This window comes from Leguminivora glycinivorella, chromosome 12, assembly GCF_023078275.1.
Source record: "Leguminivora glycinivorella isolate SPB_JAAS2020 chromosome 12, LegGlyc_1.1, whole genome shotgun sequence".
NCBI classification, from domain to species: domain Eukaryota; kingdom Metazoa; phylum Arthropoda; class Insecta; order Lepidoptera; family Tortricidae; genus Leguminivora; species Leguminivora glycinivorella.
In genome coordinates, this window is record NC_062982.1 from 22,134,082 (window position 1) to 22,159,841 (window position 25,760).

General features: G+C 39.1%; 1 protein-coding gene across 2 annotated transcripts in view; it reads left to right on the forward strand.

Moving 5' to 3' along the window:
- Positions 1-25,760, forward strand: part of LOC125232190 (prolactin-releasing peptide receptor-like) — a 147,583-nt gene that overhangs the window by 6,716 nt on the left and 115,107 nt on the right. Inside the window, exons 1-2 of one of the 2 annotated variants that reach the window (XM_048137825.1) lie at positions 1,577-1,798; positions 23,598-23,635. The gene's annotated coding sequence lies outside the window, so the exon portion shown is untranslated. Of the gene's footprint in view, positions 1-1,576; positions 1,799-23,597; positions 23,636-25,760 lie in introns of those variants that run through there. The other variant, XM_048137824.1, reaches the window with a different exon arrangement.

A 25,760-nucleotide genomic window follows, 5' to 3' on the forward strand; every position in this document is an offset into this window, starting at 1 on the left:
GTTTCTTTCAACCCCTTTTTGCCAAGAGTGGCACTGAAACTTAGTAGTTCATGTGCTCTGTCTACCACTTTATGGGATACAGGCGTGATTATATGTATGTATGTATATCGATGTTTGAGTATCCATAACACAAGACTCTGAGCTCAAAAAAGAGCTTACTTTGGGACTTAGTCAACCTGTGTAATAAATATTTAAACGTCCTATAATATTTATTTTTCACGGAACCCTTTATATGCAGATATCCACATGGCAAACATACCATAAAGCTTATGTCGGTCATATCTTATCTTCAATGTCATTTAGAACACTGATGTCAATTACCTCAAACAAAATAGAGGTGAAGAAAACACAGTGTAAGGATCTGAGGCGTTACTGCCGCGGGTGGGCCTTAGCATATGATAGCCAAGCAGGTATCTCCAGTCCGATCTATTTGTGGTCTCCAACTTTACACTCCTAAGTGAGTTTTCACATTATCAGATCCGATATCGGATGTAGGACCAATATCCCATACATTGAAGCCGCCATCTTTGATTTGTGCCTTTGAAATCCTTCCCACATCCGATATCGGATCGGATAATGTGAAAACGCAATAAGGTTCTGATGTCCAGGCAGGCGAGTATGGTCGCGTGACAAACGATATAATTTCAGGCGATCCTTTCCGCACTATTTGTAAGTGCGAAAGGGACGCAGCGATGCGATAAAGTTTATCTAACTAGTGTGCTACGGCTGCTGATATACGCCGTCTAACGTCAACGTTTGCTGGTTGGGCGAAAGCAAAGTATCCACACAGGTCACGTCCCACGCCAAGAGTCTCCTCAGAAACCAAGGCAAAAGCTTAGGTACTTCTCATCTGCAGCTGACAAGCCGACAGGTTTGAAAGTTACGGGTATATTTTGTCGACCGGCTGGCCTAGCGGGCAGCCCTGCCTGCTAAGCCGTGGTCCTGGATTCAAATCTCGGTAAGGGCATTTATTTGTGTGATGAGCCATGGACGTTTTCTATGTATAATAGTATTTGTATAGTTAAATATATAATATCGTTATCTGAGTGCCCAAATCACAAGCCCTCTTGAGCTTACCGTGGGACTCAGTCAATCTATGTAAGAATGTCCTATGATATTTGCTTTGACGAGTCTTACAGATCAGGGTGGCTAGCCGAATGGCACAATCGCTCACGAAACGCTCACGAAACGAAGCGCTAGTAGATATCTATCTCTATCGCGCTTGCGTATTGGCGCGACAGAGCCAGCGGCGTATCGCTTTCGTTTGGCGTCGGAGAAATGCCATTCGGCTACGGGGCCAGATCATTGAGCGTTGTGTTTACTTAAATTGGTTCGTTCTATCAAACATTAAACAAATGTATTTTCGTGCGCAGTATTCATTCTGTAAATAGGCTTTATAGTTTTATTACCTGTTAATACAAGTTCAGATTTGTCTTGTTTGCATTTGCCATCTTAGATAAGGAATTTTATGTCTTAGTATTAAAATAAAATTTAAACACATTATAAATAACCTAACTTAGATTACCGCCATCAGCGGTACCTCATCTTTTGTGGATTGCAAAAGAATGGAATGCGCTCCCACCATCGGTGTTCCATGAAAATGATGACCTCGGTATCCTTAAACCAAGAGTGAAAAAGCTATTACTGAATTGGCGAGCTCCATCTTAGACTCTGTCTTCCCTTTCTATCAGGTGTACCATGGTCGCCGATAAGTCTATAAAAAAGAGGCCAAGCTGCCTGTAGTCAAGGGCTGCAGAGAAAGAAAACAACATACCATACGTGAACTAGAACTAGAATGGTAAGAACTAAGAAGAACTGGTAAGTTCCTACTTCTTATCTTTGATTCGAGACTCTTCGCTATGAGATCATCCATGCATTTCTCCACTGTACGGCGATTTCTGCGAAGAAGCTGCAAGTTTCCGTGCCATGATAGTTTGCTAACCCATCACCCACAAGACAATTCAGCTCATATCCCAAAGTAGACTTCTAGAAATCAGAGCGCTGGTGTCTCATTTCTCGCCTAGTGTGAAGGAGGTTAAACCATGTTTCATCGCATGCAGCAACTCCGTCACTTTGGGATCGATATACGCGGCTTATTATTCACATACATACATATAATTACGCCTGTATCCCATAAAGGGGTAGGCAGAGCACATTAACTACTAAGTTTCAGTGCCACTCTTGGCAAACAAGGGGTTGAAAGAAATCCAAATTGTGACATTGCAGTGACAGGTTGCCAGCCTCTCGCTTATGCCACAATTTAACCCGTATCCCACAGTCGACTTCTACGACACCCACGGGAAGAAAGGGGGTGGTGAAATTCTTAACCCGTCACCACACGGGGACGGGACGGGGCTTTATTTAATCCGCCAAATATATGAAATATGAAAAATACATCATTAATATCACATATCTCTCTCCAAACTAACCGCTGTAACTATGAACCCTTTGAATACCGGGCTTACGATAGCATAATCCGCTAATCTGCTGATACGTTATCAGCTTGGGATTTGGCGCGTTTGGCAGTGACGGCTTATTGGATATGCATAGCTGTATCAACAGGTGATATGGTGATCTTTTTTTCGTGGCGTGAATACAAAAATATGAATATGTTGTTGAACTCATCAGCTGATATGTTGGAAAATATAGTGAGAGTCATGTTCTCACTCTGGTACCATATTAAATTATTTTTAAAATCGGGACGTAAATGCGTATGGCTACATATTAATCTGACCTCCAACGTTTCAAGGACGGCGTTGTCCCCGTGGTCTCGGAGAAGACTGGCTTGAAATGACATCAACACCCTGACAGCCGCGCGAGTTTTGCGAACTACCCGCACTTGGTTTTGATTATCAACTTGAACTGTTTGCGCACTGTATATAATGTATTAAAGGAGTGTAACATCAGATTATAATATATAGTTACTAGCTTTTCCCCGCGGCTTCGCTCGCGTTAAATTCAAAAACTGGTCAAGAGCGTGTCGGGCCACGCTCAGTGTAGGGTTCCGTAGTTTTCCGTATTTTTCTCAAAAACTACTGAACCTATCAAGTTCAAAACAATGTTCCTTGAAAGTCTTTATAAAGTTCTACTTTTGTGATTTTTTTCATATTTTTTAAACATATGGTTCAAAAGTTAGAGGGGGGGGACGCACTTTTTTTTCCTTTAGGAGCGATTATTTCCGAAAATATTAATATTATCAAAAAACGATCTTAGTAAACCCTTATTCATTTTTAAATACCTATCCAACAATATATCACACGTTGGGGTTGGAATGAAAAAAAATATCAGCCCCCACTTTACATGTAGGGGGGGTACCCTAATAAAACATTTTTTTCCATTTTTTATTTTTGCACTTTGTTGGCGTGATTGATATACATATTGGTACCAAATTTCAGCTTTCTAGTGCTTACGGTTACTGAGATTATCCGCGGACGGACGGACGGACGGACGGACGGACGGACGGACGGACGGACGGACGGACGGACGGACGGACGGACGGACAGACGGACGGACGGACGGACGGACAGACAGACATGGCGAAACTATAAGGGTTCCTAGTTGACTACGGAACCCTAAAAATTGCGGAATGTTCATACAAACTTCCCCCATTTTAGGGAAGTGATGGGTTAGAAAGAGGCTAAAAGTAGCCTTTGTCACTTTCAACTGTCTGCACTTCAAAAATCACGTCAGTTCGTCACTCCGTTTTTTCGTGAAAGACGGACAATCAGACACACTTTCACATTTATAATATTAAAAATTTGTATGGATTGATATAGTATACAGGGTGGGGCCTGTAACAAAAGCAAAAAATTAAACTGTAGGCTATACTCCTTAAACTGACCAACATTTGTTCAGTGACTTTTAAAAATTATGAAGTCTTTAAATTTTTAATTTTTCATACTAAATAAATATTAGCTTCAATGTACGCCATTATTGTTGTCATTGACGTTGTCTGTCACACTTTAGACTTAACAGAATTCGCAATACATTACCTCTTAGAAAAAACTTTCAAGGGTAATAAAAATCAAAATACAAGTTATTTTTAAAAGTCGCTGAACAAATGTTGATCAGTATAAGGAGAATAGCCTACAGTTTAATTTTTTGCTTTTGTTACAGGCCCCACTCTGTATAAGATAATTATTTAGTATACAGTTCCTACAAAACCGACTGACGCGACTACCGATGATGATGACTGAAAGGCTACAGAAGTTTCATTTGCTTGATCCCTTTTCGCAGAAAAGCAAAAAGTATCAAACAACCCAAAGTAACTTCAGTTACACGTCCGAGGACCATCTGTCTTGGCCTTAATTAATGGATGTTAATGGGTGATAATGGAAAAGACAGCTGTTTCTTTTTTATATTACTTCCCCGTTTTGGATAGAGTTTACGTAGAAACTTTTCTGATCTCCGGCCGGAAACGGTCAAATTTCAGACCGCTAAACGAAGTTTACGCATCCCGGCTCCGTGGAACAGAAAAATAGTAGCATACAATAGAATAAAATATTTTTATTTAACATCAGTTTGGACAAATATAACACAGATAAATACAACACAATCTAGATGTTCAGTTGAGAGCCCACTCAGCATATTGCCACGGCATGCCGAAGCGCTGATTTTCAGTGTCATTATACGCACCTTGGCCAGTAAAGTAAGAAAGTTTCACATATTTTTTACACAGAAAGAGAAAGAAACGCATCTTGGTATCGGAACTAAAGCCTCCGCCACACGGGCGCGTTTCGAGAGCGTTGCGTCAGCTTAGCGGCACGCGAGCTGAACGCGCGCTGTTTCTGCGCGTTGGCAGAGCGCTCCGCCGGCGTCGCGCCGGCGCATCGCGAGCGGTCCGCCCTCGGAACGCAATCGCAATCGCTATCGCTATCGCTGTCGCTGTCGCTGTCGCTGTCGCTGTCGCTGTCGCTGTCGCTGTCGCTGTCGCTATCGCTATCGCTATCGCTATCCCTATCGCTATCCCTATCGCTCAGATCATGAGCGGATTGCGCGCGCATCGCGCGCTTCCCGCCAGCGTCCGGCGGGCGACACGCCGGCCGCCTGCGGGCGTCACGCCGGCGTGTCGCTCCACTGACGCGACGCCGACGCTCTCGAAACGCGCCCGTGTGGCGGAGGCTTAAAGATAACGGGAAAACGGGTGGATAAAGACAGTTGTATAGACATCGCGTGATCTACCCTCATTCGCGCGCGCGCGGTACCACTGGTCGGATTCCCACTCGTTGGTCTGCCCAACACTAAATTTCACTAGCTTTTGTGCACAAATCACTGGATTCCACTCATTTGATAATTTAAAGTCATTTTCAGCATTAAAATCTCGTTAATCCTAAACTTTGACTTGACATAGCTCTTAAGGAAGACTCATCGCTCATTTTAGGTACTTTTCATCTGCTTATGGAAGTTATGAGTTACGTTTATTATCAAAACAACTGTCATATGAAACAAGTTCCTTGAGCAAATAAACCCTCTTGAGATAAAATTAATCTTTTCAAATATTTCGTACATTCCTTGTGTCTCTAAGATTTATTAATTTAGGGTACCTTTGTATTTGTGTAAATTTTATTTTCGCGATTAAAATGTTACAAATGACGGACTTTAGCCATGGTTCATGAAGATCGGTACACTATGTCGGGGGTTTAATCAAAATTTTAATTTTGTTGTTAGGTTATAGACCTTTAGGGTAGATTTTGTTTAAATCTAAAACTCCAAAAGATGCAGACTGAAAATGAAAATGAAAATGAAAATGAAAAATGAAAATGAAAAAATATTTATTAACTAAAGAGTACATTACAAGTTGATTAACATTGGTAACCGCACTAGGCATGCCTGTATCGCGGCAACCAATAACATACGTTGTGCCAAAGTACGATTCAACCGGTTGACAGATTTGAATGTTTGGTCAATGTGACTACGCCTACAACTAAGTATAATACTTACAAAATAATGAAAGAAACAAAACAACATACATCAACTATCCTTATGAAATTTCAACTATTTCGAGTTTGGACAATTCTTTCAGTCTCATCGTAATTTAATTTGGCTAGCCATTCCCTTAAAAGCTGCTTGGTTTTAAAAACTGGTTTATCTTTAATATCTACGTGTTTAGTGACTGAATTGTATGCGAAACTGGATATGTAAGGATCAAATCGTTTTGCGAACGCAGTACGTAACGTTGGAACCTGAGTTCGGTACACTCTCCTTTTCAACATATCTTTGTATTCGTCGCTTCCAAGAATCTGTTTATGTTTGGAGACCACAATTTTGAGAATATATAGTTGGCGTACCGTTAGCACCTCGGATTTTTGATAAAGTAATGATGTTGAGTACCTGAAGGGTTTATTTAACTGAGCTCTTTCCGCCTCAATAATAACCGTTTTGCTAGCACTGCCCCAGCAGCTTATACAGTATGTCAGAAGAGATTCGCACAAAGCATAGTATACTCATTTCAGGGTCTTAATATCGGCAACGTGTCTTAAGTGCCTCATAACATAAACGATACGTCTAACTCTATTTGAAAGTGCAGATATGTGTGACTTAAAGTTCAAGTTGTGGTCTACTATGACGCCCAAGTACTTTATCATCTCTGTTTGACGTATTGAACTACAGGAACATGCATCTCTGTCCCCTCTACAGGTGTGAATTTTAATGCTCTGCGTGGAGGAAGGAGGTGATGATGCCAGAGTCTTGTGAAAGCAAAGGAAGTTTGTCTTTCCAGTGTTCAGAGTAAGAAGGTTGTTTTGCAGCCATTTAGCAACCAAGGACATTCCGTGTTCTGCATTAGTAAGGGCATCTTTCCAGCTTTTTGCACGAAAGACAATCGCAGTGTCATCTGCGTAACAAATTATTTCTGCGTCCTTCAACGGTAGACAGTGGAGGTCATTCATGTAGAGAATAAACAAGGTCGGCCCAAGTATACTCCCTTGTGGCACCCCATATCGAACCCCCAATGAGCTGCTCCTATGTGAACCAACCTTTACAACTTGTTGACGCTCTGATAAATAGCTTTTAAACCATTGCAAAGGTAAACCTCTAACACCACATGCGTTCAGCTTTTGGATAAGTATCTCTGTAGAGACTGTATCAAAGGCCTTGGCCAAGTCCAAGAACACTCCAATACAGGCTTCGTTATTCTCCAAACAGTTCGCTACAGATGTAGTTAGGATTTGCACCGCCTCCTCTGTGCATTTACCCTTCCTGAAACCTAGTTGGCGTGGCGAGAGTATATTGTGACTTTCTAAATAATTAACTAATCTATTACTTACAAGTTTTTCCAGCAGTTTTGAAAAAGTGCTGAGGAGTGAGATAGGCCGGTAATTTCCCGGGTCTCCTCTGGTGCCACCTTTGAATATTGGACAAACAGATGCAAGTTTCCAAACATTTGGGAAAATTCCTACAGAGAAACTCAAGTTGAAAATGTTCACCAGCGGATCCGTTATGGCGTCTTTTATCTGCTTCAAAAGAGCGTTGTTTATTGTGTCAAGTCCAGGTGCCTTTTTACTGTCGACTATAGTAGGTATTTGTTATCCTGCATTATAATAATAAATATACATACAAGTTATTTGGCAAAGCATCAAGAATGTTCGCATCTGTACTGGAATTGTTTTCACTATTTCAGTAAACAGAAAAATGTAAAATTTCAATGTTAGCCGTTTGATTTACTCGGCCATGAAAAATAAATTTCATGTCAGTGCAATATGTTCTAGTTTATTTAATCGTTCAGAAACGATACATATGTAACCACATATACGTATGCTAACTCTGATTGATTTAAACTGGTTCAGATATTTAAAGGTGGCCCAAAATTACGTTGACAAAGAATAGGGAAGGGAAATGTTGAAATAAACCAAAATATCGAAGTTACCGAAGAAGTTATCGAAGTTGTCGAAGTTAGTTAGTTTTTTAAGAATATTGTACGCTCGAAATGGGCAACTGTTGATACCGAATTTCCTGTATATCATACCATCTTATGTACACAGTTAACAATGAATAAATTTTACTTTACTTTACTTTACTTTACCGAAAATATTTTTTATATATAAATATTTCTATTGTATATTTCTACATTCACAATTGATACGCAAGGTTTGCAATGTAGACCAATTGTATAAAGACATTTTTTCCTGATTCTACCTCTGACCTAGATACGTTTGAGCCTACCTTGCGTAAATTCACCTAACTTTAAACTTTAAATTATATTTTGTAGCCCGTTTATTGATTACAAAAATTAGGATTTTTCCAAGCTATGCGTACAGTAAGTTCGATGAAAGTCATCTAGAGGTGCAGCGGCGTATCGTAAATTTTTGGGTCTAATTTTTATTTATTTATAACATGGGGTAAATTGTGGCGTAGGCGAAAGACTGGCAACCTGTCACTGCAATGTCACAGTTTCGTTTTCTTTCAACTCCTTATTTGCCAAGAGTGGCACTGTAACTTTAGCAGTTTCATGTGCTCTGCCTACCGCTTTATGGGAAACAGGCGTGAATGTATGTATGTATGTGTAACGTTTGCGTTTGTGCTTCAAAGCCATTCGATTTATTTGGTCAAAAATTATTATGGTTTCACATTTTAATTTGTAGGACAATCTTTCGTGTAAGGACAGAAAATTAATTCTACAAACGTTTGTCAACGTATTTTTGCCACCCTGTACAAATTCTTAATCAGTAGCGTTTCAAGAATTTTCATTGGCGGGGGTATATTACAATGGTAGTGGGTGAACGAATAATAGTTATTTGTTATACAAGGGGGCAAAGTTGTATTTTAACGCCGAGTGTGGAATTGAAAAACGAGCAAGTGAAAGGATTCTATAGTTGAATCACGAGCGAAGCGAGTGGTTCGAGAATAGAATCCTGAACTTGCGAGTTTTTTAACACACGAGAAGTAAAATACATTTTCCCCTCACTAGCTCGGAAACACGTGTTTGTCCTTTAATACCAGCGGGTAAAAACGCATTTTACGCAAAACGCATTTTTTTTGTTCTAGTACTAGGTTTTTAATATACTTCTTTACCCAGAAGGAGGAGGTTCTGTATTGAGTTCGTGTTTTTTTTTGTATGTTCATTGATTACTCCGAAACCCGTGGCCCAAATTTTATATACATTATATATTTTTACGGTACTTCTATTTGACAAGAAGTCCCCACTCATGACATGACATGTTGATATTGTCGATATCGTTATTATCATAATTAAACTGTTGTTCTGTTATCGCTCGTTTTATCTTGTAGTACATCAATACACAGAGTTGCCGGGCTTATGTTTTGTTTACCCAAAAATGGCTGTTTTTATTATTATCTTCATACCCACATAATTTAGTAGGTTATAATGCCATACTTTTAAATTTATTATAGTTGTATTGTGATATAGTACCTATTACCTCGTATATTTAAATATGTTGAATAAGTATATGTCACGAAAATGTAACGTCTTTAATTATCTCGTATGTTCATATGTTTTGAGACGAACAAAAAAATATTTTTCTCGAAAACAATTCAATTTTAATGTAAAAAAAAACACCAAAAATGATACGATTACGCAATAGCCCAATTAGGAGCGTAAGTCTTTACCCCCACGTCACATCTCGGACACTGGCGATCAAAAATATATGAAAGAGGCGCGTTCCTAGCACACATTCTAAGCTCGTGTAGGTGAACGCATACCATGCTTGTAAGAGTGAGATATGACAGGTCGACTGTTCGCGTTTTTGACAGGCGGTAACTGTGAGGTAACCGAGAGGGGGTGGGCGGCACTTTCAACGGGGAGCGGGAGTGGCCATACTGTACGATAGTACTCTCTATTATACTGTGCCCACGTACAGGGATCAAAACTTGCGACAAACGCATTCAATTCAAATGGCCCGGCACATCCGATCTCCTTCCTTCCAACATTTGTGGCGCTTACATTAGCATTGGAGCGTCATTAAGAATAGCGTAAGTGTCAACCACCATTAGACATCTTTACCTGTGGGACGTCACGTTTACGCGTCACAAAATAACTTATTACTTTAACAAAGGTCGGACGGTGGTTACACTCTATATTATTATTCGTCACTACTTTGAAAAAATCTCGTATCTCACGCTGCTCCTCAAAGTTAAAACCCATTAAGTCTATATGCATTCCTTACTATACTTACTACAATTTTCTTTTCATTGACAGAAGAAGATACAAGTTTTTTTTAAAGTAGTGACGTATTATATTCCTTAGAGAACCTATTAAGTCCTAAGTATATTCCTTAGAGAATACTTAAGTTAAGTCACAGGCGACTTACAGCTAGCTGAGTTCAGGCTGTCGCTTCATTTTCTACTAGCTTCTGCCCGCGGCTTCGCTCGCGTTAGAAAGAGACAAAAAGTAGCCTATGTCACTCTCCATCCCTTCAACTATCTCCACCTAAAAAATCACGTCAATTCGTCGCTCCGTTTTGCCGTGAAAGACGGACAAACAAACAGACACACACACTTTCCCATTTATAATATTAGTATGGATAGGGACCACCACAACACCACAACCTAGTCAACTGTTGGAGCATTCCATGGGTTATCCCAAAACGCGTGAATATTTCATGTGTTGCGATTTCTTTTTGTGTTCCTTTTTGAAGTGAAACTTCTAATAATGCGACTTCCAACTGACAGCGCGTAACACTCAGTCATTGTTATTTTGCGTGGTATGCCGCTCACTCAACGCGTAACATTCTGTCTCAACGCGACTCACTCACTCCATTCGTTCGCTTATTCACTCAGTCAGTGATAGAATAGAATGCCCAGAATGGTTTTGAATGGCGGAATGGAATGGTTGGTTGGAATGTGTGTGTTTAATATTTAGATCGACTGCAAACTGAGTTTATATTTGTTTTTTCTGTAATTTTAGCAAATAGCAATGTAAAATATTTAGAACAGTAAAAAGATGGTCGTAACTAAAATGAAAACCTGATTTGACAAAATGTGTTTGAGGTTATGTTAGGAAATTTCACTTTTTGCACAATGTCTTAGATAAAAATTCTCTTACATCAGCTAATTTTGAGAAAATTCGCTTTTGTACGGGATAGTACACTATTTCATTGAATGCTCCAGGTTGTCATGTCGTGGGTGTTGTCTTCGGGATTTGATTTCAATTGTGATGCAACTTGTCACTGCGATATCACAAGTTCTCTCTCTCTCAACCGAATGGCTAAGAGAAACTTAATGGCTACCCGTTAACGGCTAGGAGAATGGCAGAACACTGAAACATAAGTAGTTTCATATGTTCTACCCACACCTTTTGGGAATACGCATGAATTTATATATGTAAAAACTCTAGGTTAAGGCGAAGGCACTTTATCCTCAAACCCATTACACTTTAATGAAGACAGATTCAAGAATAGCGCTGAAATTTCACCTTTTTTGCTCTAGAGGTGTTATGGGTTAAAAGGCAGCTTAGTTACAAAGATTGATTACGTCTTGGGAATAAAAACGGGTGTTTTTTTAAAAGGTAATATAATTTGGGGATTCTAATGGCTTAAGTACCTACTGAGTGTCATTTTTACCACAGTAAAGACTGTATTTTTATCAGTCTTTACTTGAGCATAAATCGTTGGTCGGAAAACAGTGATATTTAAAATACTTACAAAATTACACATACGTATAACAAAATTAAGTTCGTACAGCTTGGCAAAAGCAGTAGAAATGAAACAATTTTTTTTATAAATTATATTGATTTAAACTAACACGATCTTCACTCATATTATTAAATTAAAACGTGAGTTAATCGCGTAAAACTTACATTTATATTTAACCCGACGTTTCTGACTTGACATTACGTCTGTGGTAGACAGGTAGACTGGCTGGGAGTTGTATCAACATCTACTGATTTACTTGTATTATCTCCCTTTAACTATTGCGACACAGTGTATGGACCGAGGCTGCATAAATATACTAAACGCGCCATCCAGAGGGTTCAAAATGCTTGCGCCAGATTTTGTGTAAATGTCCCAAAAAGGACTCACATATCTCCAATACTGGCTGAAAAAGGGATTCTCGACATGGAATCACGAAGGGAACTTCACATGGCATGCTTCACTCATAGAATATTTTATACAAAGAAACCGACGTATCTTTTTGAAAAACTATCCCCCTACCAAGAAAATCGATATCCCACGCGAGAGGCAATAAAGTTAAATCTAAAAACGTTTAAGCATAAATATGCAGGGTTTAAGGGTAGCTTTAGGTACGCTGCCTCAAAAGTATGGAACAATATACCTCCACCCATAAGGCAAAAGCGGTCTCTGATTACGTTTAAAAAGCACTGCAAGCATTTCATATTTAATAAACAAAAGGAAATGGCAAATGTACGTACCTAGAGGTATGAAAAATGGCTAAACACAGAACTTTTATGTTTTTATTGTATAAATCGTTTTTATTTCTTTTCATTGGTGCTTAAAATGTATTTTTTTTTGGAGCTAATTTTTAATTTCATTTAACTCGAAAATATGTAGTTTTTATTATGGTTTGGGCTGAAAAACAGCGCTGCAGTGTCACTCACGTTGGGTCGACGCTGTTCAGCATCATGCTGACGCTCAAACCATTTGTCACAACAACAAATGTTTAGAATGTTAAGTTACAGTAAGATTTAGTTTAGGTATCTTAGGGTTCTCCTAAACTTTATGTTGTGCCTAGAGGTCTAAACGTCCATATTACAAAGGTCCATAGGGATGTTGCTTCACAGGACCGAAATACCCTGGGGGTTCCTGGGCCCAGCGCAAGCGCTCAAATGCCCACAAACAACAGCAGCAGTTCTTCGCGGGTGGCGTCTACATCTGCTCCTCAGGTTTGCCTGGATACATTGGGCGAACTTAAAGGGAAGGTCAATGTTTTAAAACATATTCCTAAAGGGGCAAGATGTTTGGTTGCGGGGAAATTGTGTGAGGTCATTGACAGGTGCATACGGTCCAATGCTGTTGAAGATTGGTTTACTCTGTTGACGTTCTCATTTTCGGTACTTAGGGTTCCTGAAAAAGGTACGAAATCGTTAACGTCTAAAGTTAAAGAAAACGTAGACTGTACAGCATTGTTTTTTCCGGAGAATACTTCGCGGAAGTCAAGGTCTTTGGTGCAAAATATAGAAAGTAAGGTGCACGATGGGGACCTGAGAGGCGCAGTTCGCTTACTTTTGTCAGATTCATCACTAGCGCCTACCAATGAGGAAACTGTGACGTCTCTCCGCGAGAAGCATCCAGCACCTTCTAGACCACTCGTAGTGCCCCCTGCGCCAGAGGTTCCGGTTGATCCCATAACAGTGACAGTGCCAGAGGTAAAGGAGGCAATAGCGGGTTTTTATAATGGATCGGCGGCCGGCAACACTTAAGAGGGGGTCGTACGAAATCCTCGAAAAGTGCATTCGGCGTTTAACAAATGCTGCTCACATTTCTAAATTAAATGAAATAAAATAAATGTAGTTATTATCTTAAAGAGTGTGTCTACAACTTTTGACTATTCACAATCTCCAATTATTAACGGTGTAACAACTAAACCCACACAAAGTTGACCTAAAATGAGTAAAACGTATGTCGCCGTTTAGTAAACTTTGTTAAAAAAATTCAATACTTTAGTTATAAGGTTAAGTGATTCTAAAAGCCAGATAAATGGACTACAAGTTTTGAGGTTTTTTATATTTTTCCTCTCAAAGGCAACAAAGAAATTTTACCTTAAATTTAAACTATCGTAAAATTTCCATACATTCGCCATTGCTGTCAGAATTCTCCTTTCGATTAGATGCCGTGAGCGGCTCATCGGAGGCAGACGTGTCGCCGGTCGCTCCGCGTTGACAAATAAATTTGACAAATATTTTGACAGAAAATAGTGTACGTACACGAAAAACCATACCAGTGTAAAACTGTGCTCAAAATAAATAGGGTAAGTCGATAATGTCAGGTGGAGATCCAATCTCATTTAAAGTGTAAAGGTGCATGGCTTGTGCATCAAAAATAAATAAAAATATATCACATTATTAAAAAAAATAACGAACACAACCGAATGAGTATAAATGATTTCATTCTAGTTCGGTTAAATTGAAAAGAGTTTCATGTTTTCTTTTACTCATTGGAATAAATTTTCATTACGCTGGTATTAACAGTACGTCATTTTAAAAATATATATGACAGCACCTACGTCAAATGCTGTCAACCAGGTTGTATGTAAACAATTATAATTTAATTTATTTTTACATATTTAGATACTTATTAATCGATTCTTACTTAGAAGGGAAATGCGGGCGGGTATATAAGTACCTATTTATTAAATACACTATTCCGTATGGTGTGCTTCTGGTTCAAATTTTTATATAAAAAAATGTTTCAATTTCATTAAAGATTACCCTGTGCATACCACGAACACGTAAGTAACCGTAAGTTCATCGTTGTTTAGAAAGTAACGCTCGTTTTGAATGGCACTTCTCCATTCAACTAGACCAGATGTTCATGGAACAGTCACCAGCATACGTATATGACTATGAGCGGCCGTGACAACATATCCGATTCTCTATAGGGGCCATAAGTATATGACGACATATTCCCGGCAAAAAATTGTGATGCTTCGTGACCGGCAAAAACATAGCCTCTCTTTCTAGCGGCTCGCGAGCGTAGCGTCGGGCCAACTGTATGGAAAAAGACGCCGCGTCGCGTCGGCGCGGCTTAGCCATACAGTAGGCCCGACGCTACGATCGCGAGACGGTAGATGTGGGAGGGTCCTTATTCGTATAAATATCTGATCGGGTCACTTAAAAATATTTGTTTCCTTATAAAAATCTAAATTACACTCTCACTCGCATAATTATCTATCCATTGTTAAAGCAAATATATATCTTACAGGCTAGAAATCATTAATATGTAATTACAGTGCAATAACAAACCCTACCTTAGTTGCCTTAGAGCGGTAAATTGTATGAGGTGACTTGACATCTCACGAAACGAAACGAAACGAAACTTGCATATGTCTGTCTCATCTGTTCTTAAACTATGACAACTAAACTTATTACAAATCTGATATCAGAAGCCTTTTTACAAGCTTTTATTCAACTTGCCTTGTTAGTTTGGGTCAAAACGTAGAAGTGACCCACTTTCCGGTTTCCGATTGAGCTGAAATTTTGCACACATATGTAAATCACGTGACAATGCAATATTATGGTATCATGGAGGTGATCTGATGATGGAGCAGAAAGGTGGTCAGAGGAACTCTGTTATGAAACGTCGTATCCCCATTGAGTAAGGGGTTTTTAGAAACATCTCGGAGAGCAATAGATGATTGTTGAAAGAAAGGTACAGTCGGCTAAGGTAAAGCTTGTGCCAAAAATGAAATTTTTGCAAAAAAATTTTATTATAAATTGGGAGGTGTAATTTTTTATTATCTCTGCATTTCATTGAGAAGAAAAACCGGCCAAGAGCGCGTCGGGTCACGGTCAGTGTAGGGTTCCGTAGTTCCAGGGAAAATAATATATTTAGGGGCATGAAAATGTCTGTCAAAGTTGGCATTTAAATTTATTGTATTATTTACTCATTTTAACTTTATTTTTGTGTGAAATTTTGCTCAGAATTTGTTCGTTATCCTTTTGAATGTAGTGTATACCTACACTTCTAAAGTTTATGTTCCATACATACTTACTACAATTTTCTTTTCATTGACAGACGATTTCAATTTCAATTTTCAATTTCAATTTGATGGATAAATATCCGCGGCCTGAGGGGTGAATAGAATCAGGAATGGGGGGAATCGGGTCGCAAAGGGGGTGATTAGGGTCGGAAGAGGGGTGAATTGGGATGTGTGGTCAATGGCTGTCAAATTGTATAAAAGATATATAACTTACCTAAAGTGATGTTTTTATGAATGACTTCTCTGTATATGGACGCAATTTATACGTCAATGTATTGCTTCGTAGTTAGACTAGATACAAGAAATCAACATTCAGAAATGTTAATTACACTTCTGTCAACCCAACGTTTCACCCATGATTGATATAATATAAATGGATTACTTTAACTAGAGAAGAAATAAAATTATTTTATTGAATAATTTTTGATTTGTTCTTTTTCAAGTTTATATAAATAATAAATTTTCAATTCGCTCAAAGGTTGAAAGAGACACCTTATAGGGATAAGTTCGCCTTTGTACACCATAACTATACTGTATTTATATGTCCTAACTTGTCTTATGTACAATAAAGTGTTCACATACATACATACATAAATTGAAATAGATATCATACACGAAAGAAAAAACGACAAGGCCTACTGATGGCCGAGCCGGGAATCGAACCCGGGTCTTCAGCTTACGCAGCTAACGTCATTACCACTAGGCCACCCGCCCGCCGTGTGGTACCCAACGAAATTTCTCTAGTGTATGTTATCTCTGAATTCTCTGATAGGCACATTTTGACCACCTCGTATATGAATCCCCATTTCGTATATGAAGGCCCATTTGCACCAACCACTTAACTCAGGGTTAGTGGGCTGTCAACTGTCAAATTCCATGTAAAATAGTGGGTTAACCCTCAGGTTAATCCTCCATCTTCGTTGGTGCAAGTGGCACTTAGAGGATTACGGTATAGCGAGAGACATGGCGGGTTCGATTCCCGGCTCAGCCACCAGGGGGCCTTGTCGTTCTTACTTTCGTGCGTGATATCTATTTCAATATATAAGCATGAAAACGGTTATGACTTTCAGAGATGGCGGGGGGGCGCCAAGCCTTCGGTAATTGTGTCATAATATATACTTGGAAATTTCGACCCTTGCTTTCGTGATCCGATGGCCGAGTGGTTTAACAGGCATCCGTCCGGTTAACGGAGTACGCTGGTTCGATTCCAGCTCGGAACACTTGGAGGCCTTGGTCACTTTTTCTTTGTATATGACATTTATTTAATTATTTAATGGTTATGACTTTATTTTCAAATAAGTAATTTTTACTGATAAACTTTTTTTTTTGGCATTTAATTTTGTAAGGTATGCTCCCAGCCGAAGATCAGCGCTGATGAAGAGGCACCAAAGAAAACACGTCCGTTCCATACAAGATTTATTAGCAGAGAGCGAAAATATAAACCTACCCACAATCAGTCGGTGCCTATAATTACTAAACTACCCACATATGTCACAAATTTATTTCAAGAAAACTTAATGTCATTATCAGTTTGCCGTTAATATTTTTGGGGTTTGAAATTGGACCAGAAGTGATATTAAAAAAAAACTATACATTTATAACCTTTTGAATTTTGGAAGTCGGTTAAAAAATCTGGCCAAATGAGAATCTTTTTTCGCACAATTGTAAAACTAAATTATCTTTACTAGTTACCTCTAAAACACTAAATGAAATGACATCTATTGCGACTTAAGTAGTTTGCATAAATTAGTAATCCAATTCACCTAGAGACGGCGCTGCACTTTGGGCTACTTAGTACATCGTTTTCTGAAGATTTTGGGTTCATGGGGTCGGAACGGTTATGAACTACCGTAATTTGTGCTGAATAGGACCAAAACCGACTTTTGAACGTCGATAGCACTTTTTTTATATGTTCCATGCTAATTTTTTACACAAAAAATCTTCCAGCGGTGAGAACTTCGGTTTGTCTTTGAAAATATGTCGTTTTATTTAGTAATTTTCGCTCACCCTAACGTTGGTGTGAATAGGGAAAAGTGCTAGGGTTGACCCTTTTGGACTACGAACGAAACCTGACTAACTAATATGTTATGAGCAGGCCTCGGATTATTTTTCGCATGGTAAGATGAAAGAAAACTATGGAGTCGATATTAAAACTAAACTTTAATTCATATTCATACTCATACTCACTAATTTTCTTAGTCCCGTAATACTTTTGTCCCTTGTGCAGGTTGACAGATCGAAAATTAATCTTACTGAATGCAATTAAAATTATTTATGTGGTGTGATTTGGGAAGCCTTTTGCTTGGTAAAGGGTTACATTTACCCTGTAACTATATCAAACTAAATACTATTTTGTTTGGTTCAGACTACTTTGTTGCGGTAAACGTAATGCTAAGTACTAGTAACACATTTCTCATGATCGTATTTTAGATCTTTGTAAGGTTCTATCCAGTATAAAATTGCAGAAACTTGCGGATCAGACATAATTGTTTACGTAATTATTGCACGCACCGATTGCAATAAATAATTAAGTGACACATCGCGTCGTGAATGATTGACATGCAAATGATTTTTGATAAATCAGCTAGTACAAGCATTACGTTTACCGCCATAGGACATATGGTCATGTTGCGGTAAACGTAATGCTAAGTACTAGTAACACATTTCTCATGATCGTATTTTAGATCTTTGTAAGGTTCTATCCAGTATAAAATTGCAGAAACTTGCGGATCAGACATAATTGTTTACGTAATTATTGCACGCACCGATTGCAATAAATAATTAAGTGACACATCGCGTCGTGAATGATTGACATGCAAATGATTTTTGATAAATCAGCTAGTACAAGCATTACGTTTACCGCAACAAAGTAGTCTGAACCAAACAAAATAGTAACTTAATTTGATATAGTTACAGGGTAAATGTAACCCTTTACCAAGCAAAAGGCTTCCCAAATCACACCACACAAATAATTTTAATTACATTCAGTAAGATTAATTTTCGATTAACATTTTCGATCTGTCAACCTGCACAAGGGACAAAAGTATTACGGGACTAAGAAAATTAGTGAGTATGAGTATGAATATGAATTAAAGTTTAGTTTTAATATCGACTCCATAGTTTTCTTTCATCTTACCATGCGAAAAATAATCCGAGGCCTGGTTATGAGTAGTCGGTTATGTATTAATAAAATAAATTTATCGAAATCTACACATATGATAACCTTAAACCAACCTTTATAAATGGTGCTCTGACGCAGTGAACAAGTAAGTATGGTCGTGGGCAGTGCGGATAACGTGTTAAAATATAAGCATAGTTTGTTGCTATTTTTCATGTTTAAATAACTTCTAAACTAACGTAGTGGTATTCAAGTAAACGGTTCACAGTGAATATTAAGTAGCTTGCCAGAAATGTGTTTCTGCTTAGCTATACCTACAATTGTAAGTATTGAGTTTTGTATCATAAAGTCAAACTAGGCATTTATTACTAATGATTTACTCTGTGGGGTGCCTTTGATCACTTGCATGGGGTAACATTGACCATAATGACACATAGTTGATTATTGTCTGATTATGTCACGGTACTTGTTAAGTTGAGGCAGATAATTTGATCTCTTCGTGTGATAAATATTGAAACAATTGCAAATAAAGTTGGTTTTTCGAAGATGGTAGGTAATTTTTATTTTTGATCAAAGTAACCCGAAAAAAGCGTTAAAGAGTTGTAATATTTGACTGTGCGAACCGTTTTTTCATCTTTTTTTGAGATAAAATACTTTTGCAAGGGGTTACATTCGATTACCATTTAAAAAACATAGGGTATCAAAGTAACCCCAATGTCAGTTTAAGTTTGATCTCATAGTTATTTTTCTGCGTACATTATTTTGTTACTTTTCTAGATTTTTAGCAGGAAAAGACTAAAAAAGTTGATGGTCCCATTTTTCTTTCTTTACATTTAATGGATAAAAATACCCATTAAATGTAGAAGCTAGCTATAGCTACCCATTACCATGTAGAAGCTAGAGAAGTTTAAATTCCCAAATTGGTCAATGTAACCCCAGTTTACGGTAGACACCGTGAATCTATTCTAATAATTCTCTTTTTATTTGAAAGAAAAATCGTTACGATGTTACGATACTAAAATAATTATGCAATCTAAGATAAAAATGCTTTTCATATATAGTTACAAATTTAGTTCAGAATTTTTTTCGTACAACTTTTATTAAATTGGTCTACCTATCAAGTTCAAAATAATTTTCCTAGAAAGTCTTTATAAAGTCCTGCTTTTGATATTTTTTCATATTTGAGAAAACAGCCCAAAACAGCCCTTATTGCTTGAAATACGGCAGTGATATTGACATTGACATTTGCTTTTTCGTATTTTGACTGCACTGTTGTATTTTTTGCCATGCTAATTTGAACCTTATCTCTGAGCGATGTTTTTTAATTTTCAGTCCACGTCACAGATGTTTATGACATAACATCTAGGTATTTAGCCATTTAAAAGAAACTACAAGGGACTTTACAGACGTGGCGACTGCAACTGGTACAGGGTCTAAGCTATAATTTAAAATTATATTGTGATTTTTATATGTTTTTTTGTGTTTTATTTATTACCAAGTATGAGTTTCAACATTTTCAACTCAAGAAACTGAAATTTAGAGGAGACTCGGAAATTGGGTAAGATAAAGAGTCTGATGAAGATGGCGATGGCGGTATTGGGATAGATAAGATATGCGTCGATATTCCCTGTCTTTCTTTGTGTCTCTGACTTGACTGCTGCTAGCTGTACTCTATTCATTAGGTTTTTATTTTATACACATACTTTATTTTGTATCAAACTAAATGATAAAAAAACCTAACGACCAAAAAGAATAAAGAAAATATCTTATAGTCTTTAATACAACCCGCATATACGTAATGCACAGCACAGGCCTCTGAAGACCTGCAGGGCAATCATAGTCGCGCGATAAATGATAAAACATCGGACCGTCGGACTATTGCACTTACAAATAGTGCGATAGGGCTGAATGTTTTATCATTTATCACGCGACCATAATTGTCTGCCTGGAGGTATCGGCCTTCACACACGACTTTGAATAATGTTTGCGGGGATAGGCAGGCTGACGATTTTTAATCTAAGTATAGAAAAGTAACGCAAAATGAAGTGCAAAGTAATTTGAAATACACCTAGATAAACAATCAACTGAGTAAGGAACGTTATCTACATATTTAGGTAAATTTAAGTCACATGAGACATGAACAGAGAAGGAAAGCTAGATGATGCGTATTTTTTCTCTGTCTTCTTGTATGCTACCTTTTTTACAGTTTAATTTCTCAAAGGAGTCCTGTTCAGATAGGTTTTGGGACCGCGCGGGGATGTGAGGCAGCGATTCATGCCACTCGGGCATATGCACTCGCGAATGAAGGGTCAGATGCGGTTATTCTTAAAGTAGATATTAAGAATGCGTTCAACAGCGTTGAAAGAGACGTCATTCTAAATGAAGTAGCGAACCAGGTGCCCTCCCTCTTTCCATTTCTGCACCAATGCTATTCGACACCGAGCAACTTACTTTTTAATGGGACCACCATTTCGTCGCAGGTTGGTGCTCAGCAGGGTGATCCGTTAGGACCTCTTATATTTTGCTTGGCAATTCAGAAAGTTGTTTCTTCTCTGGATTCACCCCTAAATGTTTGGTACTTGGACGATGGGACTATTGGGGGTAGTCCAGAGACAGTGTTGAATGACCTTCATAAACTCGTGCCAGCGTTGAGGGAGGTAGGTCTGGAGGTGAACCCTGCTAAGTGCGAGCTTTTTTGCTGCGACTCGTCTGTTGGTGTACGGACAGATTTTGAAGAGGTGTTGCCCGGCTTGCGGTACCTTCAGAAATCTTCTTTGTGCCTTTTAGGAGCGCCAATTTTTCCTGAGGGTGTCGGTGCTGCACTTGAAGATAAAACGTTAGCGTTGGTTCGGGCCAAGGAACACCTGGGAAACTTGTCTGCGCATGTTGCGCTTATTCTGCTGCGGAACTGTTTTGCTGCACCGCGTATAATGTACATTCTAAGAACAGCTCCAACCTGGTTGTTTCAATCTGAAGTCGCAGCGTTAGACGAGACAATCAAGGGGTGCTTGAATCCATCTTGAATGTACATTTGGATGAAACGCAGTGGTGTCAAGCAGCCCTTCCAGTCCGTCACGGTGGGTTGGGAATACGGCGCTGTAGAGAGTTGGGAGTGGTGGCATTTCTTGCTTCGGCTCACGGGACATTGGGTCTTGTTGCTCGGATCTTATCTAACAATGGTGACATTACCCAGGTACCGTTTGCTTCGGAGGCGTTAGCCAAGTGGACTACTTTCTACGGTGGCGGGGATCAGCCCGAAAATCCCATTGTGCAGAGGGGCTGGGACGACATGTTGTGCAAGAAGACTGTTGCAAACATGCTAGAGGGAGCGGTGGGATCCAACTTGGCCCGCCTTAAAGCCGCTTCTAGGGTTGAGTCAGGGGCGTGGCTGCACGCATTACCTTCCCCGTCACTGGGCACGCTTTTGGACAATGACTCCTTAAGGATCGCGGTGGCCTTGCGATTGGGGTGTAAGGTGTGCGAGGCGCATCGGTGCGTTTGCGGGGTCATGGTTGAGGAAGACGGTCACCATGGTCTCAGCTGCTTGAAGTGCGCGGGACGTTTCTCGAGGCATCATGCTATCAATGATGCAATCCGCCGGGCTTTGGTGTCGGCCAACGTTCCTTGCGTTTTGGAACCTCCAGGGTTGTGCCGCACGGATGGAAAGAGGCCTGACGGTCTGACATTGGTTCCATGGCAGAAGGGTCGGTGTCTCTTATGGGACGCGACGTGCGTCAGCACGTTTGCGCCGTCCCACTTGAACCTTACGGTTAGGTCTGCAGGGTCAGCCGCGGAGTATGCGGCCAAAATGAAGCATGCCAAATACTCTGCCCTGGAACCAATGTACGACTTTGTGCCAGTCGCAGTCGAAACTGCGGGGCCTTGGGCTCTGGAGGCGAAGGAGTTCATAAGGGATTTGGGCCGGCGGCTAAGGGACAAGGGATGTGACCCTCGGTCCGGATCGTACCTGGTCCAACAGATCTCATTGGCTATTCAGCGTGGTAACGCTGCCGGTGTGATGGGGACATTTGAACCGGGTACGATTCGGGACGGTTTTATTTAGCTTAAAGTAAATATTTTATGTGTGACGAAGCCTGTTGCGGATATCATCATTGGTTTGTTTGACGAAGCATGTTGTTGATTTGGATTTGTGGCCACATGACGAAGCCTGCGTTGCGGATGAATTTTCACTTTGTAAACATATTAGATATAGATTTGAGTGATAAAATATTAAATTTACATTCGGATATTATATTCTTAGTTTATAGATAGCGAGAGTTCAGTGTTTATAATTATACAGAATAATATCAGCGTAAATAAAACAAATCTTCCGTTTAGGTATTAAGTTTATAGGTTAAGTAACTTGTTTAATCTTTTCCTTGTACTCCGTGTTGTGGCAATAAATGCATTTTCTTTCTTTCTTTCTTCTTTCTTTCTAGCTGTACGAGTTTTTCGAACTACCCGCACTTGATTGTCATTAATCAGTTTTTAATTTACTTACTTATTTTTTTTTATCATAGCAACATTTTACTGTTCTCGTACAAATGTTACTCAATAGTTGCCACATGCAAAACGGATTACATAGACGATGGCACTCCTATTAATTTGTATTATATTTTGCCAGGCTGTACCGCGCACCCTTTTGATTTCCAACTTAATCAGATCAGTGATTTCTTTTCTACTTATATTATTCTTCACACAAACTTACTAGTAGACGACGTATCTATCTATTGTTAACAACAAACCGTCCATCCACCCATCCATCCATCGTAGGCCACGTCTTTGCCTTTGGTTAGTCTGTGACCAAGAGTAAGCCCATTTATAATAATAAAAAAACTGTTTAAAATAATTCTTGTTTTTCTTCCAGGCAAATAGAGCAGTTTCAAGACGACTGAAATAATAACGGTAAGTTGGTTTTTGTGTTAATTTAATCCGAAAACATGACGTAAGGTAAGCGTTTGTCGATCGTGCGAGTGAGATTCATAGGCAAATGTTAGTGCAACACTAGCACCGCTTCGCATATTTTCTTATATTTTTAAAATGTCTAGTAACTTTTGCATCACAAAAATAATTCCAAAATTTAAAGGTACACATAAGTGTAGAACACTGCAGCATGTTAATTACGGAGTACAAAATCATACCTATTGCATAACGTCTTTAGCAAAAAAAAGTCTGACACAAGACACTCATTTTGATGAGCATTATACTTCGGTGAATACAAACAAAAACCGAAATAGGGACGGCGTGCCAACAAAAAATGTTGCCTCAAGGGATCCAAAGACGAGGTTTTAATACGTTGTGAATCACGTATAGTGAGTACGCGTGTTTACTATACAACCATAGTCAGAGAAAGGAGTCAGCATCAAAGGATGTTGATTGGCAACGTACCTTTTGCCTTTTTGGAGCATTCGATCTTCTTCTTCTTCCAATGCCTCTCCAACTACTGAAGGTTAGGTCAGTTGCCTTCGAGGGAAGCCAGTCCTGTCAAACTAGTGTAACTTGGCAGACGTTCAGATATACTCTCTGAGTAATCACTGGTCAAACTAAACTAGTGAAGGTTGGCAGTCAGCTCCGCATATTTTTCTCTATCTTTGGCATGGTTGAAAAGTTCATCGGCATCCACGATTCCAGTCCATTCAAGGATATTACGTAGCCACGATTTCTTCCTATGACCTGAAAGCCCTTTTCCAGCCTCTTTGCCCGTTATTATGGTGGAACATGCGAAAAGGAAATTAAAAAAAAATAGTGCGTTAGTTCCTCCGCGCGAAAGAAGTAAAACTCGTAAAACCAGGGGCGGCTCACTCTGCGATTGTATCGCCGCGCTACAAGTACATGCTGGCGGCCGCGAGTTCGTGGCCTAATCAAGGGTGGCGCGTGTTCTCATGGAACGCACGTTCGCTCTTTCTATTGTTACTTTACGTCGCGAGTTTTTTTAAGGTTCATATGCGATGTCCTTGTCCACGTGTGGAATGGCTAATAATGCATAGTTAAATAGACATCATGAATAAAATAGGACAATCTTACACAGATCTTATTGATTAAGTCCCACGGAAAAGTTCAATAAGGCTTATGATGCTGAAGGCTTAAAGAAAAATATATAAATACTGTATATATACCTAGAAAGTACCCAAGACTTGAATATATAGTATAACATTTTATCTGAGAATTAATTCGTTTTAATCCATAGGCAACCCTATCATCCCACGCTGCGCACGTGCGGCTCGTTTCTTTGTTAGAATTTTGTAGGTATTTAAAAAGGCGGCATTTCGTGAACATCAAAGCAGTGGGCCTTCTGTACTTGTACTATTATATATTCTGTGGTAAAACTTCATAAAATAACCTCAAAAACATTGTCAAGTGATTATCAAGTTTTTGCGTTTATTTACGTCCATCTTTTCACTGTTTTTCATATTTTGCATTGCTATTTGTTTTTGCCTGTGTGGTGACGGGTTAAGAATTTCACCACCTCCTTTCTTCCCGTGGGTGTCGTAGAAGGCGACTATGGGATATGGGTTGAATTGTGGCGTGGGCGAGAGGCTGGCAACCTGTCACTGCAATGCCACAGTTTCGTTTTCTTTCAACCCCTTATTTGCCAGGAGTGGCACTGAAGCTTTAGTAGTTTCATGTGCTCTGCCTACCCCTTTATGAGACACAGGCGTGATTGTATGTATGTATTTATGTATGTATGTATGTATGTATTTGCTAAAATTATTGAAAAAACAAACATAAACTCATTTTGCACTCGATCTAAATATTAAACACACATTCCAACCAACCATTCCACCATTTAAAACCATTCTGGGTATTCTGCTCTCTCACTGGCAGAGTGAATAAGTAAATGAATGGAATGAGTGAGTCGTTGAGCGTAGCGATACTGACAGAATTCAATGTTACGCGCTGATTGAGTGGCACTTCACGCAAAGTAACAATGACTGAGTGTTACGCGCTGTCAGTTAGAAGTCGCATTAAAAGTTTCACTTCGATAAAAAAACATACAATTAGGTACGTCGGATCGCACCGCATTGTTATT